Raw genomic sequence first — 19,297 nt, 5'->3', positions numbered from 1 at the left:
ACATACTTCAAAATCAACGATTAAAGTTAAAAATAACTACAAGGTTGATTTCACAATTGATAATTCATTTAGAGAGTTATTGGGTTTCTCCTCAAAAAAGATTGAAACTAATGGGACGTTTTACAGTGATAATGTCATTCAAATATCCTCAGGAATAAATTCGGTGTTAATTCACTGTGATTTGATTGATGGTGCTTATAATGATGGGAAAAAAAACAAATACAATATTTTCATTCAGCGCATACTCAACCCCAATTGGTTATAAATTCAATATGGAACCCAAAAATTTGGTTTATCTACCTGTGTCAGGAAAAACCATACACAGAGTAAATTTTAGGATAACCGACCAAGATAATCGTGTGATTTCTTTTAATGGAGAAGTTATATCCATCAGAATTCACCTACGTGAAGTTTTCCAATAAATAAATACGATGGTTATTTTGAGGAAACACGAGTTGGGAAAATATAAAATAATTACAGGGGATGGGATGTTCTTTCCCATACTACAAGGGTGAAGGTATGTATCTTGGTAGAGGATACTATAAACCTAAGAGACAAAGGGGTGTTGGACATCAATTTAGAGGAGATGGGATAATTGATACTCTCATGGGTATTGGTTCAACTATTCTTAAACATAAAGATCTAATTGGTTCAACTGCTTCTGCTGTGGGAAATGTAGCAGGTGCCGTAAAGAGTATAAAAGATGCTCAGAAGGAATCTCATAAATTACAAGCAATAAAAGAAATTAAGAAAGGCAAAACTCAGTTGTCCCCCAAGAACGACAGAAAATAATTCAAATACTTGGATCAGGGTTTCAAAGTTTTAACATCTTTTTTTTTTCCTAAATAAATACAAGTATGGAAGCAATTGATAGTATCTATGATTTGGATGATACTATTATTATCTCAAACTCCACTAAAAAGAAGATTACTTCAAGGTAAATGCAATAACTGGAACAGACTGGAATACGAATGGTACAAAAAGTTTTGAAATAAATAATCAACAAACCTATTTGAATCTCTCCGAAAGTTTCTTGTTGTGTAAATTTAAATTCACTAAGGCTGGGAATAACACAAACGCTACACTTGTAAATGATTTCTTCTGGAAAATGTTTGATAGTGTGCGTTTGTATATTGGAACACAAGAAGTTGAAGCGGTTGATTATGTCTCTGCTGTATCTGAAATGATAAAATTTACACTCTATACATTCAGTGATAGAATGGGAAAGGGGTCTGTCGAAGGTTTTATTCCTGATATGTCAACGGGAACAAACACAGACCCTGGGTATACTCAAAGGAAAGGAATGTATAATGATGATACAAAAGCAGAAAATAGTTTTACTGTGGCAGTTCCTCTTAAAGGTATATTTGGATTTTGTGATCATGATAAAGTTCTGTATGGCCTTAAAATTAGATTTCAACTACAAAGGAATGATAATGAAAATCGATTGCTTTTTGGTGTTGGTAGTGGTTGTGTGGAGCAGAATAAATTTGTAATTGAGGAAATGAGTTGGTATATCAGTGAATATACTCCTAATCTTAAAACAGAAGAGATGTTGAATCGAAGACTTAACTCAAAGAAACCACTCAGTGTATCATACCTCAAAAGAAGATGTCAACACGTTAAACTCAATCAAACAACTTACACGTGGAATTTGGGTGTTCTGGAAGGAAAGCCACGATATCTGTGGATCATTTTTAAAAAGCCAGATGGTGATACTGCGACTGATAAGAATAATGCATTGAGTGATAATGCTAAGGTGAAACAACTTCGCGTTTCTCTAGATGGAACATTTTACCCACGAGATAGATTGGAAATTAATTGGGAAAAAAATGATTTTGCTGAAGCATACAAGTCTTACCAAAAGGTGTGTGAAAGTAATGGAAATAAAGAACCTATTTTGGATATGACAGCATTTAAAAGTTTGTATACAATCTATGCGTTTGACCTGAGCGCTCAAAAGGAAACTATAAAGTCTAATCGAGTGGATACTTCCCTATACATTGAAAGAGGAGAGAGTGAAGAAGTTGATACATATTGTTTGCTTTTGGAAGAAACAGAATTGCAGATTAATACAGATAATGGTGTGATGATTAGTCTCACATAATTTTTTGTTAAATAAATGAGTGGCAAAGTACCAACTGGGGTATATGTTAATCAAATCAATCTTCATAAACTATCATCTTGTGTTCAAAATCAAAAGCCTTGTACGATTAACGTTAATACAATTCAGAGAAAAGGAGCAGTAAGAATTGATGTTTTTCTCACAAGAGAACAGGTTAAAATCTTGAATGACACTGGCTCACTTAAAATTAAAATGACAAAACCAATGTTGAAAAAATATTCAATAAGAGAGACGAGTGGAGGATTTCTCCCATTTCTAATTCCTTTATTTGCTGGTTTAAGTGCGGTTGGAGCATTGACGGGTGGTATTTCAACAGTGGTGAAAACTGCCAACGAAAGGAAGGCTCAACTCCAGGCTCAAAAAGAATTGGAAAGACATAACAAAGAGTTGGAGAAACAAATTAGTGGAAGTGGTGTAATTGTAGATTTTGCTGAAAAACTTGAAGGTCTGCCTGATAAAGCGAGATTGTTAGTTGGAGATATGCTTTCTTCTATAGCACAAGCAGGTGTAAAATTAACGAAAAGAGGTAATGGATTATATCTTTCTAATAAATAAATGAGCATTGATGAGTGGTTGAAAAAATTTGGAAAGAATACAACATCAAATTTACAACTTGTCAAATATTGTAAGAAATTAAAAATTCATAATGTGGTTATTTGTATGAGAGATGAATTAACAAATGTGCCGAAACATACAAAGAATATTATTATGAACTTAGAAGATAATAATGGGAACGGTTCTCATTGGGTTTGTATATTTAATAGTCAAGACAAATATTATTTTGATAGTTTTGGTCTTCCACCACCTGTTGAAGTCATAAAATTCTTACAGAATGGTGTTTATCAAACATTTCAAGTCCAAGAATTAAATTCCAAGTGTTGTGGCCAATTATGCCTATATGTGTTATTTCAACTCAACAAAATAAAAAATTTTATGATATTATTTTTAATCTAATATAAATGACTTATGTTGGTAAAGATGGTTCTATCTTTGGTTTATCTCAAGAACTGGATATTGATTTATCAAATTATTACACAAAGGCACAGGCTGAACGACATAAATATAATATAACCAAAAATATTAACATGAAAAATGCTTATAAATTAAAAAAATTATCCAAGCCCGACTGACGCGAATGACTTGGTGAGATTAAGCGATTTATCACAATATATATCCTTAAATAAAACGGCTGTGTATTCCAAAGATACAGAAGTGTTGATATTATCTCCAGGTCATACAGAATTCACAGTTCGAATTAAAATAAATTTTTATAAAGAAGGGCGTATCGTTTGTATGAGAATAGAACAATGGGGATATGATATGAATGACTTAGGGTATAATTGGTCATTTAAAATTAACCTCGAAGACCTGGAACAATTAAATCAGTCTCGTAAGGAAGAATATTATCCACTTGGTATCGAGAATGAGTTTTGTGGGGCTACGATTAGTAAACAACAAATAAAAGAATTTAATAAGGGTAAATATAATAATGGTTTTGCCCTTGTTTATCTCATGAAAACAGAAAAAAACAGGATTATATATAATAAGTAAGGAAATACAAAATGATTTAACTATGGGAAGATGGGGAGGTGTTTTCGTGCCATAATATTATTCTAACATATATTTCTAATACATAAATGACAGCAAGAAGGCTTCAAGAAAATTATCATTTCTGTGTCCAAGCATACCTTCAAGAAAAGGGTATTCGGTATTTTAATAAATATGTTCTACAACATAAGAATGAGGTATTTTCAATAAAAGATTGGCATTATGCTGATGTTGATAAACCGACAACTTTAGATTTAATTAGAATGTTAAATAATGAAAAATTATAAAGTTAAGAAAAGGTAAGGCTCTTTTAGAAATTCAAAAGAAATTTTATTGGTTTCCTGTTGTAAAAAAATTATTTTGGATACAGGAATAACAAGAAATCCTGATGAATATATGTATAATATTCTATGGGGTGTAAGCGATTCAAGGATAGTAAGGGATGAGGAAGGAGTTGAAGAAGAGAGGGAAGAGGAGGAAAAGGAGAAGAGGAGAAGAAAGAGAAGGAGGAAAAAGAGAAGAGAGAGAAGGAGGAGAGGGAGAAGAGAGAGAGGGAGGAAAGAGAGAAGAGAGAGAGGGAGGAGAGAGAGAAGAGAGAGAGGGAGGAGAGGGAGAAGAAAGAGAAGGAGAGGGAGGAGAGGGAGAAGAAAGAGAAGGAGGAAAAAGAGAAGAGAGAGAAGGAGGAGAGGGAGGAAAGAGCGAGACAAAATAAATATCAAAATATGGAAACCAGTGAGATTAAAAAAAGATTAAGGGTATTACAGAAAATAACTCAACCCACCGAGGAGGAAAAGAAAGAATTGACAAGTCTATTTGCAATACTTTCGGCAAGACTATTGGCATCGACAAGATATGGATTTTAATTCAAGTTTTTCATTTTTTTTTTCTTAAATAAATGGAGGAGAGAGTGAAGGCATTTCTAAGGATTCTTTATGTTTTAAAATCAAGATTCAAATGTGCATGTTGGAAACTAAAAGGTTTTTGCACTCTGCAGGAATTTTTCTCATAAATAAATGAGTTATTGTCTCAAATGTAAAAAGAAAACTAATACTAAAAATATTTCATATATTAAAAGTAAAAATAACAGGGTTATACAAAAAGGTATATGTTCGGTGTGTGGTTCAAAAAAATCAATTTATCTCCCAACACAAACTAGGAGGAGATATCCAAAAGTTTTTATCAGGAAGTAAATTTACAACTACTGGAATACCAGGGAATTACATCTTCCAGGGTATTCTTTCTGTGGCCCCAGGCACAAACTTGGATAAAAGATTAGATGAGGCAGACAATCCTAAATCCTGGAGTAAGCCTATCAATAGAGTTGATGAAGTGTGCATGAGACACGATATTGATTATGGGAATACCACAACGTTGGAAGAAAAGCATGAAGCCGATAGAGAAATGTTGTATAATTTGTCTCTGATACAAAAATCCAACCTTGAGAGAAAAAGTTGATCGGTTCATTGTGAAGAAGATGATCAGTGCTAAATTGAAACTTGGACTTGGAAATTCAAAAAACTTATAGGCTCTAATGATGCCATTAAGACTGAAGAGCAATTAGCTGATGAATTACATAAACCAATATTCACAAAGTTTCAGAGAAGGAAAGTTTATTCCAAGGAAGTAGATTATATCTGGTCTGCTGATTTGATTGAACTCAATAATGATAAGGGGTACAAGTATGCTTTAACCGTTATTGATTTGAGGAGTAGATATGCGTGGGTTGTACCATTAAAAAACAAAACAGGTAATACTCTTATGTTAGCCTTCCAACAGATATTTAATAAAAGTAAGAGAAAACCTAAAAAATTGTGGACTGATGAGGGTAGGGAGTTTTATAACAAGACATTTATGAATTTTCTAAAAAATAACAGTATTACATTATACAGTACCTTTAATGAAGGGAAGGCAGTTGTTGTTGAACGTTTTAATCGTACCTTAAAAGAGAGACTATATAAAAAATTCACACAACTCGGTTCACAACAATGGTCATCTTTTATTCAAGATATTGTGGATAAGTACAATGACACGATTCACACGTCAACAAATATGAAGCCATCAGAAACATTTACAAAATTAAAATATGAAAAAGAGATTAATGTCAGAAAACCTAAGTTCAAAGTTGGTGATATCGTAAGAATATATAGGTGGAAATCTCATTTTGAAAAAGGTTATACGAAAAGATGGACCAACGAGCTTTTTAAAATTGTTGATGTAATAGATACGGTTCCTTGGACTTATAAGATATATGATTTGGAAGGGGAAGAGATTTTAGGTTCATTTTATTCACAGGAATTACAAAAGACAAAGATAAATTGAAATTTTTTGACTCCGCCCCTTTTTGGCTCCACCCACACAAGCCCCCGCCCACACAAGCCCCGCCCACACAAATCCCACACAAACCCCACCACACACCCCCACAAGCTCCAATAAATTGAAATTTTTGACTCCGCCCTTTTGACTCCGCCCACACACGCCCCCTCCACCGAAGCCCCGCCCACACAAACCCCACACAAGCTCCACACAACCTCCACACAAAAACTCCACACAAGCTCCACACACACAAACCCCACACAAGCTCCACCCATATTCATCATATTCACATAATTAGTGATTAGTTAATTAGTTCCCCACACACACAACATGTTTATTTAATTAAAAAATTATCCACCCATCCACACAAGCTCCACTCATCCACCCATCCCCCCATCTCTCCACCCATCCATTTATCCACATAAGCCTCATCCACATTCACCCCTCCCACACAAGCTCCACCCACATAAACCCCTGCCCATATAAACCCTGCCCACATAAACCCCTCCCACATAAGCCCTGCCTACACAAGCTCCACACAAAAACTCCACACACATAAACCCCTCCCACACAAGCTCCACCCACATAAACCCCCGCCCCACACAAGCCCCACCCACACAAGCCCCACCCACACACACCCCGCCCACACAAGCCCCTCCCACACACACCCCACCCACACAAGCCCCCACCGAAGCCCCGCCCACACAAGCCCCGCCCACACAAGCCCCACCCCCCCTCATCCCCCCTGTGCGCCCCCACCTTTGACCCACCACCTCCCTCATCCCACCCCCACCCTTCCCCACACACACACATGGGGAGGGGAGGGATGGGATGAGGGGGTGATGGGTCATTGAGCGCACCTACCCCCCCCCTCCCACCCCCCAACCCCCCCCCTTTACATCTCTTTTATTCTTTTCTTGTAATTCAGAATCAAGTAATTGTAAACAAAACAAATATAATTTATTAATATTGAAAATATTAAATATTCATTTGCGAGAATGTACAATCTTTCCCAGCAATCTTCTTCAGATGCCTTGTGATTTCGAAACTCAGACACCATATTCTGTTTTGAAACAAAAAGTGGATAATAATTAGGTTCTATAAAGATAATTACATGGTAATATGAATAAGCCTCGTTGACCACTGAATTAACACACCAGGAGCCTGTCATCCTTTCAAGGTCAATAAAATGAATTCCAGTGTACTGACAAAACCACGTCCAAACTAATGATGCAACCAACATAAGGCGACATTCTAAAGAGAGAGTGATATTAATAATAATTCAGAAATATTTACCTCCAGAAAATCATGTGTTGTACGAGTGATATTAATAATAATTCAGAAATATTTACCTCCAGAAAATCATGTGTTGTACAAGATTGCTTCAACAGCTGATGTTGTGCGATAGTGCTGAAAAAAAAAAAAATAAATAAGTCAAGGGTATAGATGAAGAGACAGACAGGGAAAGCAACACACACACACACACACACACACACACACACACACACACACACATACACACACACATAGACACACACACACGTGCCTCACCATTGGTTTAATTCATTCGAGATCAGAGACCAGTCATTATAAATCATTGGCCTCTTCAATAAGAGCAGAGAGAGGTAGGTAGAAAGACAGACAGAGAGAGAGGCACACACACGTGTCTCACCATTGGTTTAATTCCTTCGAGATGAGAGGACGTGATAAGACTTCATGCCACTCATTGAAAATGTCTTTCAATTCTCTTCTAAAATCATTGATCTCTTCAATAAGAGTATTAATTTCATGAACCACGTCGTGATATGTGAACTCAATTTCTTCCAATGCCCTGTCAGGGAAAAATATATATATATATCAGAATTATCATGATTTAATTAATAATCATTTGCTTCATCGTTCAAAGAGAAAAGCATACACAAACTTACCAACTCTGTAGTGGGCTGTTGGCTTCATCGGAAGAAATATCGTCCATGCCTCAGTTGTAAAAATGAAAATTCCGTCTGGCAGAAACTTTGTCTGGCGAACCGCTTTATAAAGCAACGATGAGGAAATTGCTTAATCATTGGGTGTGGGCACAGGAAATGACAAGCTTCTCTTAATGATCTCATCTGGCCACCGCCCGAGTTGCAAATCGTTTTTGGACATAAACCACGCCATAAAAGTTTTGATTCAAATGTTTTCAGTTCGTGTTCTGAGATAAAATATAAACACGAGACCTTGTCTCACAGAATAGTTCCTATTTTTTCACAGCATGACAGCCCAAAACCACTTCCTCATTCACACAGCACGGCCGTGTCAAAAAAACACTTCCTCATTTTCACGGCATGAACTGAAAACATTTGAAACAAAACTTTTTTTCTGGCATGGTTTATGTACAAAAATGATTTGCAACTCAGGAGGTGGTCAGATGAGATCATTAAGAGAAGTTTATCATTTCGTAATGGCACAAAAGGGGTATCTTAAAAAATATAAAGATTCAAATGTTTTGTTTTTCAATATTTTAGATGGGGATTATTGTGCAAAGAAAATTAAACTATTGAAGGAATTTGAGAATGAACAAATGTTTATAGGTTCAATGAGTGAGCTAAACAATATGCATTGGTTATTTGATAAAGAGTGTCCCGGGGCCTAGGCGTTTCAGATATTTCTTTAGAATCACGTTTAACAAATCTTTATCTTGTTGTATGGGCTATTTGAATAGAGAGCCCTAGGTTAAAAGGGGAAATAAAAAAATGACCGTTTTTACAGCCATTTTTCCCTGCTGTGCAGGGGTTTGGCTTTTTCTTGAGGCAATGTTTTATGGCCGGATGCCCTTCCTGACACCAACCCTGGTCGCCTCTTACGACACACAGGGATATGGTACACCTATTCTAACCGGGGCATACACCGGGACCAGTACACTGGCACTCATTTTGCCGACCTCGGAAGGATGGCAGGCTGAGTCAACCCCCTGGTGTTAATTCAGCAGCCAACGGGATTTGAACTCAGGACCCTGGGATCCCAAGCTGCCACCCTAACCACTAAGCCAACACCAGGCTCCAGGTTAAAAGGGGAGACAAATAAATATACCTTGGGCTAAAAAGGGGATTTATTTTTTAGGGGAAAAAAAAAGAAAAATTTCATGGCTGAAAATCCCCCATTCATTTACATGGGGAAAAGTGAGCCAGAACCAGTATTCTTTCCCTACTTACGATCAGAATGAAGGCAACAAGCACCGATGATAAGTTGTTGAATGTCACATGGTGGCTTTAAATGAGTTGTGAAAATTTTCAATCTGCTGCCGTTACCATGACAACGCGCGCCTGATAATTGTTATTTGTGACGTCGCGTCATTTTATTAATGTACGAACAAATAAACACCACACATTCCATGACATTACAGCTTGGCCCACCACACGGAAAGGTCAACTAATTCGCCAAGTGTCGTGCTAAGCACGATTTTTCATTTGTTTTACTTGACGAAATCTACGATTTTGTAAAGTATGTTGGTCGGTTCAGTTTGTGAGTTTGTTTGTTTGTGTGTACGTCTTGCTCTACAGGTCGCATTTCGAGTCGGAATGTCATGGAACTTCACTAATGGACTTATTGGCCACCAGAAAAGAACCCTATAACTTTTGGCATGTCAAAGTCAAAGGTCAAGGTCAGGAAAAATTCCTGAAAATCGCGAAAATCCGTATCTTTTAGCATGGGCCGATTTTCAAAAATTCATGTCTCCGCCAAATCTTAACAGATTCCTTTCAAATTTGAAACACGGACGTAGGAGTGGAGTATCTTTGACTGGATTAAAAATTGGTCACATCCGTTACGGATTACGGAGGTGACAGGTATTTTAATTTGACATGGTAAGTGCTATCTACGGTTTTTCATGGTAGTTATGATCACTTATGAATCATAATGCCACCAAATATTCATAAAAATTACCATTCACAGTGAACAATTTAACGGAATTTAAAACGAATCTCCTCGGCCTCTAATATTACACAATCCTCTCATCGCAGATCTGAACCGCAGGGTTCAGATCTATGGGGTTCAGATCTATTCTCTCATACTGCAATTCGAGAAAAAAACCGATGAGTAGGCGTTGCGTAATACGCACGCAATACGCACGTGAAGTCAGCAATACAAGCTGCACCGGGCCTGATTTTTTTTCTCTCAACAACTCTGCAAAATCTTATCGGATTCATTTGAAACTTAAAACATAGATGTATAGTGATTAGTGTGTGTTATTATACGCATGTTGATGGGTGTACACTGCGTATTGCGCACGCTACGCGCATATATTAATACATGAGCGATGAATTTCGTCAAATCCTGGCCAGATGGGCCATTTCTATTTGTTTGTCTGTTTGCAACTTTACGGCAAAATGGCTTTAGCAAACACTATCAAATTTAATCCACAGGTGGGCAATGAACCTTGGACGACCCCATTAACTTTTGGGTCCAATTGGATCAAAGGTCAAGGTCAAGGTCACGAAAAGAACAAAATCGTTTTTCGCTCATAACTTCATCAAAAATGATGTGCTTAACTTCAACCTAAGCTTATATTGAACCTTATTCTATTTGTCACTTATAATCCTACCCATTCCTAGAGTGAAAAATGCATCTTTGTGAAGATCGGTAGGGTCCGAAGTTTTGGGGGTCATGGTCATCGGTCAAAATTACAATTTTTCCATTATAAATCAAAGAAGTGCAGTGTTTTCCATCCATAGGGCTCACTTGGGCGGCCGCTTAAGTCAATTTCTGGCAGCCAAACTGCTTTTAAATTTTTGAAAAGAAAAATAGAAAAAAAAACGACAAAAAAGATATAAAAAAAATATTGTATATATTTATGGTGAAGACACATACATGCTAAATATAAGATATGTTGTGAGAATTTTTTTTACAAAATTGATGACGCCAAGATACTAATTTGTGTCTCTAATTGCATGCTCAGAATGCCCCAGAATGCACCTGCGAGCATCTAAAATTGCTAAATTTCCTAGGGGAGAGCCCCTAGACCCCCCGACAGCGAAAGGGGGTAAACCCCCTCTCCCATGCCAAAATTATACATGTTGGCAGTTTTACCCAAGTCATTTTAAAACCCAGGGAACACCCTGCAAGTGGTGCCAGGCACAACAAATCCCACCCCCATTTAACGCATAAAGTTATTTTGGGGATTAAATTTAAATTTGATACATCCTTCACCTGGATGTTGATAATAAGGAATAGAATCAGGAATATTTTAGTCTTCGTTTGAAGTCAATGAAACCATTTTTGACGAAGTTTTGAGCGAAAAACGATTTTGACCTTTTCATGACCTGAACTTGACCTTTGACCTAATTGGACCCAAAAGTTAATGGGGTCGTCCGAGGTTCATTACCCACCTGTGGATACAATTTGACAGTGTTTGAGCCAGCCGTTTTCCCGTAAAGTTGTATTTTCGTAACCTTGTTTTAGTTTAAATGAAAAATTTGTAATTTTGACCGAAGACCATGACCCCCAAAATTTTGGACCCTACCGATCTTCACAAATATGCATTTTTCACTATAGGAATGGGTAGGATTATAAGTGACAAATAGAATAAGGTTGACTTGAAGCTTAGTTTGAAGTAAATGAGATCATTTTTGACGAAGTTATGAGCGAAAAACGATTTTGATCTTTTTGTGACCTTGACCTTGACCTTTGATCCAATTGGACCCAAAAGTTAATGCGGTCGTCCAAGGTTCATTGCCCACCTGTGGATTAAATTTGATAGTGTTTGCAAAAGCCATTTTGCCGTAAAGTTGCTAAAAGAGACAAACAAACAGACAAATGAAAAATCGTGCTTAGCACGACACTTGGCGAATTAGTTGACCTTTCCGTGTGGTGGGCCAAGCTGTAATGTCATGGAATGTGTGGTGTTTATTTGTTCGTACATTAATAAAAAGACACGACGTCACAAATAACAATTATCAGGCGCGCGTTGTCATTGTAACGGCAGCAGATTGAAAATTTTCACAACTCATTTAAAGCCACCATGTGACATTCAACAACTTATCATCGGTGCTTGTTGCCTTCATTCTGATCGTAGAAAATATTTGAAAATACCTAGGAACATTGCTTTTCAACCAGCTTTATGATCCCGTTATCAGGTTTGAAATATGTTGTAAAACAAAAATATGTATTTTATATGTGTGTTTTTCATGTTTTGGGTGACACTGACCTTGACCTTGGGTAAATTTCGATCAAACGTTGTACACATGTTAACATTACATGCATAAATAGACAGTATACGTTTCAATATAAGTGCAAAACTGTTTGAGAAATAGCCATGTGTAATTCACAAAGTTCCCCATTGGTTTATAATGGGTGATAATATAAAGTGATGCAGAATCCAGATCCTGATCTTGAACATCACCAAAAGTCACATATCTTTTTGCACTGTGGATTTCTATCACCTGTTAAAATTTCATCCAAATCGGTTAAGAATTGTGACCTGTAAAACGAATATAATTTTTTTTAAATCACGCCAACAGCTAAAAACTTTGACGTCATACGCTTGCGAAAACTGTGCATAATTTGTACTAACATGCATTTTAAAACATTTACATATCCCATTGAAGTTTGTTTTGGCGTCGACAGGAAGTCGCTACGACTTCCGGTTACTGAGTTATTTTCAAAAGCTTGTTTTCACCTTTTTTGACGTAACATCGTGACGTTAAGTGCGATTATGACGTGATTTGATCGGTGTCAGGTCAGGTTCGATCTGTGACCTGCTACAGGTACCATGTAAACCTGTACTAACCTGTTCCATGGTCGGGTTGTCGGCGACTAAACCGTCTCCCCCACCAGGTTTTCTGGTGAGGAGGGGTGTTTGGATATGGACACCCAGCAGGATTAAAAACAAAACCTGTCAAAGGGCGGAGGAGCACATTGTGAGCCAAAGGCCATCCATATCAAGTGCCCAACTGTGTCTGCGGACGTCCTCCTGCAGTCGGGTTACTTTTTTTAGGAGGTTGGTGGCAGGATTTGCACTCCGGCCACCGTAAAACCCTTCATTCCACAAAACACAAAAACGCAAAAAAATCTGAAAACCCACTCCGTGGGAGTACTTCCTGTGCAGCTTCCCTTCGCAGGGCAGCTCACCGGATGACGGGATTGGGGCAAAGCCTTCGGGACCCCCAATCTTTGATGATAGGAGGGAAAGCACGGGGTAAAATCCCTGGGTCAGATTGCGGGAGAGTGCGTTGGAGTGGTGCTGAGGTGTCGTCCACCAGACGGCGGTCTCCTTGGGTTAACCTGAGGCGGTCCCTTCGGGTGGGTTCCTGGAATGTCCCATCCCTAAGAGAGGATGATCACCTGTCTCTGTTATCATCTGAGCTCAAGCGTTTGGACATCGGGATTGCAGCTCTCTCTGAGGTTCGGAGACCGGATTGTGAGGAGATAATGGTGGGTGGTTACACCTACTATTGGTCTGGTCGCTCTGATGGTTACCATACCCAAGGAGTTGCTGTAGCTGCGTCCAAGAAGCTGACCCCAATGATAATTGAAGTAACACCGGTCAACGAGCGTATTATGAGATTAAGGATTCATCACTCCTGAGGTGTCATTTCCCTGGTCTCTGTTTATGCTCCGACTGAGGCGAGTGATCTCACCGTGAAGGATGCATTCTACGCCACGCTTGAGTCTGTGGTTGATCAGTGCCCCAGACGAGATACACTTCTAGTCTTGGGGGATTTCAATGCATCGACTGGAACTGATAGGGATGGTTATGAGGTGTGTGTTGGTCCCCATGGGTCAGGAACTATGAACCAGAATAGCACGAAGTTCCTTGACTTTGCAAGAAGTCATGGACTTAGGGTGGCTGGTTCAAGGTTTCAGCACCCACAAGCTCATCGCTGGACTTGGTATTTCAACGCTGGCGGTGTGGCAAAGGAGATTGACCATGTCCTCATTGACGGTCGTTGGAGGATGATCCAGAACTGCAGGGTCCACCGGAGTGCTCAGTTCCTCAATACTGACCACAGGCTTGTTGTATCAACTCCAAAGCTGCACCTTAAATCCTGGAGAATGGTACCATCCCAGCCGAGGCTGGATGTTGGCAAGCTCCGGGATGAGAGAGTAGCTGAGGAATTTGCAAACAGGCTGAGTGGACACTTGGGGGGTCTGGGTGCTTTGGGGCGTCCTTCAATACTGACCACAGGCTTGTTGTATCAGCTCCAAAGCTGCACCTTAAATCCTGGAGAATGGTACCATCCCAGCCGAGGCTGGATGTTGGCAAGCTCCGGGATGAGAGAGTAGCTGAGGAATTTGCAAACAGGCTGAGTGGACACTTGGGGGGTCTGGGTGCTTTGGGGCGTCCTGAAGAGTTGTGGAGTGCCTTCAAGACCACTATCCTTGATGTTGCCGATGGATGTCTTGGAACTCACCGCAGGGCAAAGAAGAATTTTGTCTCTCAAGGGACACTGGATACCATTGACCAGAGTCGCAGGGCCAGGCTCAATTGCAGAGCTGAGCTGTTCAGGGAGCTGAGGCGTAAAACTGTATGTGCACTGAGGGTGGACAAGGAGGCCTATGTGCGAGGAATCTGTGAGGGGGTAGAGCATCACCTGTGGTCAAGTGATTCTCGTCCTGCTTACAGGGGAATTCGCGCATTGCATTCATCCAAGCCCATCCCTCGGTGTAATGCAGTTCGAGCAGAGGGTGGTAGGCTCTTGACAGATGCGTCCGAATTGAAGGCCCACTGGGCCGGTTACTTTGAGCGATTGTACCAGGCTGATCCACCAGCTGTCGAGTTGGACATCAGGGGTGTTAAAATCCCTGTTGCTGACCCTCCAATAAACTGTGGTCCACCTTCGCTTGTGGAAACACGGGCTGCGGTGAACCAGTTGAAACGGGGCAAAGCTCCAGGGATCTGTGGCATCCATGCCGAACTTCTCAAGGCTGGTGGAAATGCTGCACTCGCGTCGTTGCATGCAGTTTTGTGCTCTGCCTGGAACACAGGCATCATCCCAACTGACTGGAAGAGGGGCCTTGTTGTCCCTCTCTGGAAAGGGAAGGGTGACCGCCAAGACTGCAACAACTACCGAGGGGTGACGCTGCTCTCAGTGCCGGGCAAGGTCTTTGCTCGGATAATTCTTGATAGGGTTCGCCACCATTTGCTTGAGCACCAGCGTCCAGAGCAGTCAGGCTTTACACCAAAGAGGTCAATGATTGACCGTATCCTTGCTCTTCGTGTCCTCACCGAACACAGACGAGAGTTTCGGCAGGGGCTGCTTGCAGCCTTTGTTGATCTCTGTAAAGCGTTCCATTCAGTGAATCGGGATGTCCTCTGGAGGATTCTTGGTCTTCTTGGGGTGCCACCCAAACTGATCGATCTGATGTCTGAACTCTACTCTGGTATTGAGAGTGCTGTGAAGTGTGGTGGTACCATCTCTGATTTATTCCCAGTTGTTACTGGAGTTCGTCAGGGGTGTGTACTGGCCCCCACACTTTTCAGCACTTGTATGGACTGGATTTTAGGGAGGATGTCGGAGAGATCAAGCTGCGGTGCATCATTTGGGAATGTCAAGATCTCGGACCTTGATTTTGCAGATGATGCAGTTATCTTTGCGGTGACTTTAGATATCCTTTTGGGGGCCCTCGAGGTGCTGAATGAGGAGTCGGAGCCACTGGGATTACGGGTTTCTTGGGTCAAAACTAAGATCCAGGCCTTTGGTGACATCTTGGATGCTGCTGTCCTGTCTGTGCCTGTTTGTGGTGAGGATGTTGAGGTCGTGGAGAGAATCACTTACCTTGGCAGTGATATTCATGTCTCTGCTGGCTGTGAGTCAGAGGTCAATAGACATCTGGGTCGGGCCTGGGGAGTCATGGATTCACTGGATCATGGGGTGTGGCGCTGCCGGTACCTGTGCGGGAGGAAGAAAGTCCGAGTCTTCAGGTCCTTGGTACTTCCAGTCTTGCTCTATGGATGCGAGACTTGGACTCTGACCAAGGATCTGAGATGGAGACTTAATTCCTTTGGTACCAGGTCTCTTCGGAGAATCCTTGGCTATCGCTGGTCGGATTTTGTGTCCAACGAGCGGTTGCTGAGAGAGACTCGGATGAGATTTGTTACCTGCATAGTCCGTGAGCGTCAGTTGTGGCTGTATGGACATGTGGCTCATTTTCCTGACGCTGATCCTGCTCACCAGATTCTCTCAGCGAGGGAGTCTCATGAGTGGAGGAGGCCAGTGGGCCGACCACGTGCCTCGTGGTTGCAGCAGGTTGACCATCATCTCAAGGAGATGGGGATGGGCCTGCCATCTGCCTGGGGGATGGCCAGACGGAGGCCCCTGGAGTACCGGCGGAAAGTGGACTCAGCGACGCGCTGTTCTGGCACATGCTCCCATACCTGACCTGACCTGATCCCAGACTATTTCAGCAAGATTGGTATCACGTGTTAAAATTTGAGAACGATTGCTTCAGTAGTTTCGGCTGCACACGAGTGTAAATATTATTTTAAAAATGACGTCAAGAGGCAAAACTTTGACGTCATACGCTTGTGAAAACTATGCGTAATTTGTAATAAGATGCATTTCGTAATCATTTAGATATTTGAATGACGTTTAATTTGGCGTCAACCGGAAGTCGCTACGACTTCCGGTCACTGAGTTATGTCCAAAAATGTGTTTTCACGTTGTGTGACGTCACGTCGCCACGTTTAGTCCGATTAACACGGGGTTTGGACACGGACCGTCTCAGGTGGATTGCCTATAAGGTGTAAAAATTTAAGAAGGACTGGTCCAGCCGTGTGGGCTGTAGACGACCGGACAAACAAACAAACAAACCAACAAACGGAACAGACCAACATACTTGACAAAATTGAAGATTTCGCCAAGTAACAAACCGGACGATAACAATATCCCGCTCCTTCCCTCCGGGGGCGGGATAAAAAGGTTAGGAATATGCGTGTTTACGATGGAAGCCAAATATCAAGTCCTTTATTGGCTTTCATTTGACACCATGACCTTTGACCTTTCGTGGCCTTGAAAGGTCAAATTCATTTTACGGTCATAACTTCGTCAAAAATGGTTTAATTGACTTCAAACTAAGATTAAATATTCCTTATTCTATTTCTTTTAATCAAGATTCAGGTTAAGGATGTATTAAATTTAAATTTGATCCCCAAAATAACTTTATGCCTTAATGGGTGGGATTTGTTGTGCCTGGTTCAGGAATGTGTTGGTCTGTTTTCTTGTTTATTCTTCTATATAAATACAACTCAGTAAATGGCATGTAAGTGTCAGTCAACTAGAAAGGCAAGCTGGAATGAAAGAAGGTCGAAGGGTATATGGGGACAAGAAACAAATACAAACTAGAAGGGCACTTGGTACTCCACCACGCTAATTAGTTTAGGTTTTTTATCCCACTGATAGACCTGATCTGGATTCGGACCAGAAAATAAAATTTAATCGCCTTGTTCTTGTCTCTTTAACCACTCATTCACCAAGTTTCGTCCAAATCCGTCCATAATTTGTGAGATATCGTGCTATATGTCGATCGTCTTAGGCCTAAGTCACATTTGCTCTACGGTGAGGATACGGCGGCCATACGCCCTCTGAATTGACAGAAACGTGCGGCGGCCACAGAGTTTCTGCGGTGGCCTCAGGGTGGCCCAACGCCGTTTGGCTATATTTTACAGGTTGTAAGGTCGCCGTGGAATTATAACGCGGAGTTATAACTTTTTTTCATTTCTACGTTCACCGTAGCAATTCGACAAGCCGAAAAAAAAAACTGGTAAAAAGAAATAAAATAAATTAACCCATTCGTTACCGTCCGTCTGGCTGCACGTTCGCCTTCGGGCCCCCTGCAGTCGCCTTGCGGGCACCTTGAGGCTACCTTGCGTCTGCCTTGAAAATTCTATGGCCACCGCAGGGCCCCCTTAAGGTCACCGTGCGACATCACATCAAAGACCGTATGGCAACCCCACGTTTTTGGTCTCCACCATTTCTAAGACCTAAGGCCTAAGTCACATTTGCTCTACGGCGAGGATATGGCGGCCGTACGCCCTCTGAATTGACAGAAACGTGCGGCGGCCGCAGAGTTTCTGAGGTGGCCTCAGGGTGGCCCTACGCTGTATGGCTATATTTTACAGGCGGTAAGGTTGCCGTGGAATTATAACGCGGAGTTATAACTTTTTTTCATTTCTATGTTCGCCGTAGCAATTCGACAAGCCGAAAAAAAAAAAACCAGGTAAAAAAAAAAATTAACCCATTCGTTACCGTCTGTCTGGCCGCACGTTCGCCTTAGGGCCCCCTGCGGTCCCCCTGCAGTCGCCTTGCGGGAACCTTGCGTCTGCCTTGAAAATTCCATGGCTGCCGCAGGAACGCCCTAAGGTCACCGTGCGGCATCAAATCAAAGACCATACGGCAACCCCACGTTTTCGGTCTCCACAATTTATAAATACGCCGTGCAGCTCCCCGAAAAATAAAAACATATGTGACTGCTACATTGTGTGACCATGGAAATACTGCGGCTGCCGTATAATTGCTAGTGGCCATAGATTTTGGAGACCCCATGGCCGCCATGGCAAATGTGACCTCAGCCTCAGCCCCATCACTCATTGGTGAAGAATCACTTAAAAAAATTCTCGTGTCTGGATTCGGATATTCAGCAAAATCGAAACAAATTCTTCCGTATCACACACCCAACCAGCCCACCAAGTTTCATCCGAATCCATCCACAACTTTTTGAAATATTGTGCTACGCATCGTTTTGGGCCCAATCTCGCAATGGTGAAGAATCAATGTAAAAATTAAAGTATCCAGATTTTCACAAAAATCAAATCAATTCTTCCTTGTCATACACCCAACCTCTCCACATAGTTGTCCGAATCTGTCCATAACTTTTTAGATATCCTGCTCACAACAGACAAACAAAGACAAACAAGTGTGAATATATAACCAATATCCACCTTCAGTGGTAGAGGTAACAACATCAATGATTAAGAGGAGAGCTATAGGTAGAGAGAGGAGGCTAGAGTAAGCAAAAGTAGAAGAGATTGTCAACAGGCATGAGAGATAGCATGAGGTGGTAGTCGACTGCATACTTGAAAGATTATGAAGAAGAGCAAGAGAGGAAAGATTCATGACAGCAATTTCACAGACATGAGAAAAGGGCAATGAAATAGTATGGATGGATAGAAAGATTAGACTTTGGAAGGGCAAGATAAGACAGGCAACGAGGTGAAGTAGCACATGTGACACAGCTGGAATAGGAAGGAACACTGCAGAACGCTTTCAAAACCAAGCACCAAGTTAGTGGTTAAAATGGAAACATAACTGAAGTTTTGAACAGCAAAACTTGTTT

General features: G+C 40.8%; 1 protein-coding gene and 1 long non-coding RNA gene across 4 annotated transcripts in view; both read right to left on the bottom strand.

Annotated features, from left to right (window-relative positions):
- The window catches only part of LOC147027249 (glutamate receptor ionotropic, delta-2-like), a 675,131-nt gene that overhangs the window by 299,627 nt on the left and 356,207 nt on the right, over positions 1–19,297 (bottom strand). The window lies entirely within an intron of this gene.
- LOC147027250 (uncharacterized) lies at positions 6,873–8,610 on the bottom strand. The gene is made up of 4 exons (XR_015058750.1): positions 7,915–8,610; positions 7,659–7,817; positions 7,339–7,396; positions 6,873–7,049 (listed from the first exon to the last, which is right to left on the bottom strand). It is a non-coding gene; the product is annotated as an uncharacterized LOC147027250 (long non-coding RNA).

Source organism: Eptatretus burgeri, chromosome 5, assembly GCF_056783735.1.
Source record: "Eptatretus burgeri isolate ZD-2024b chromosome 5, Ebu_testis_v1, whole genome shotgun sequence".
Lineage (NCBI taxonomy): Eukaryota > Metazoa > Chordata > Myxini > Myxiniformes > Myxinidae > Eptatretus > Eptatretus burgeri.
This window is presented reverse-complemented; position numbering and strand designations above follow the sequence as displayed.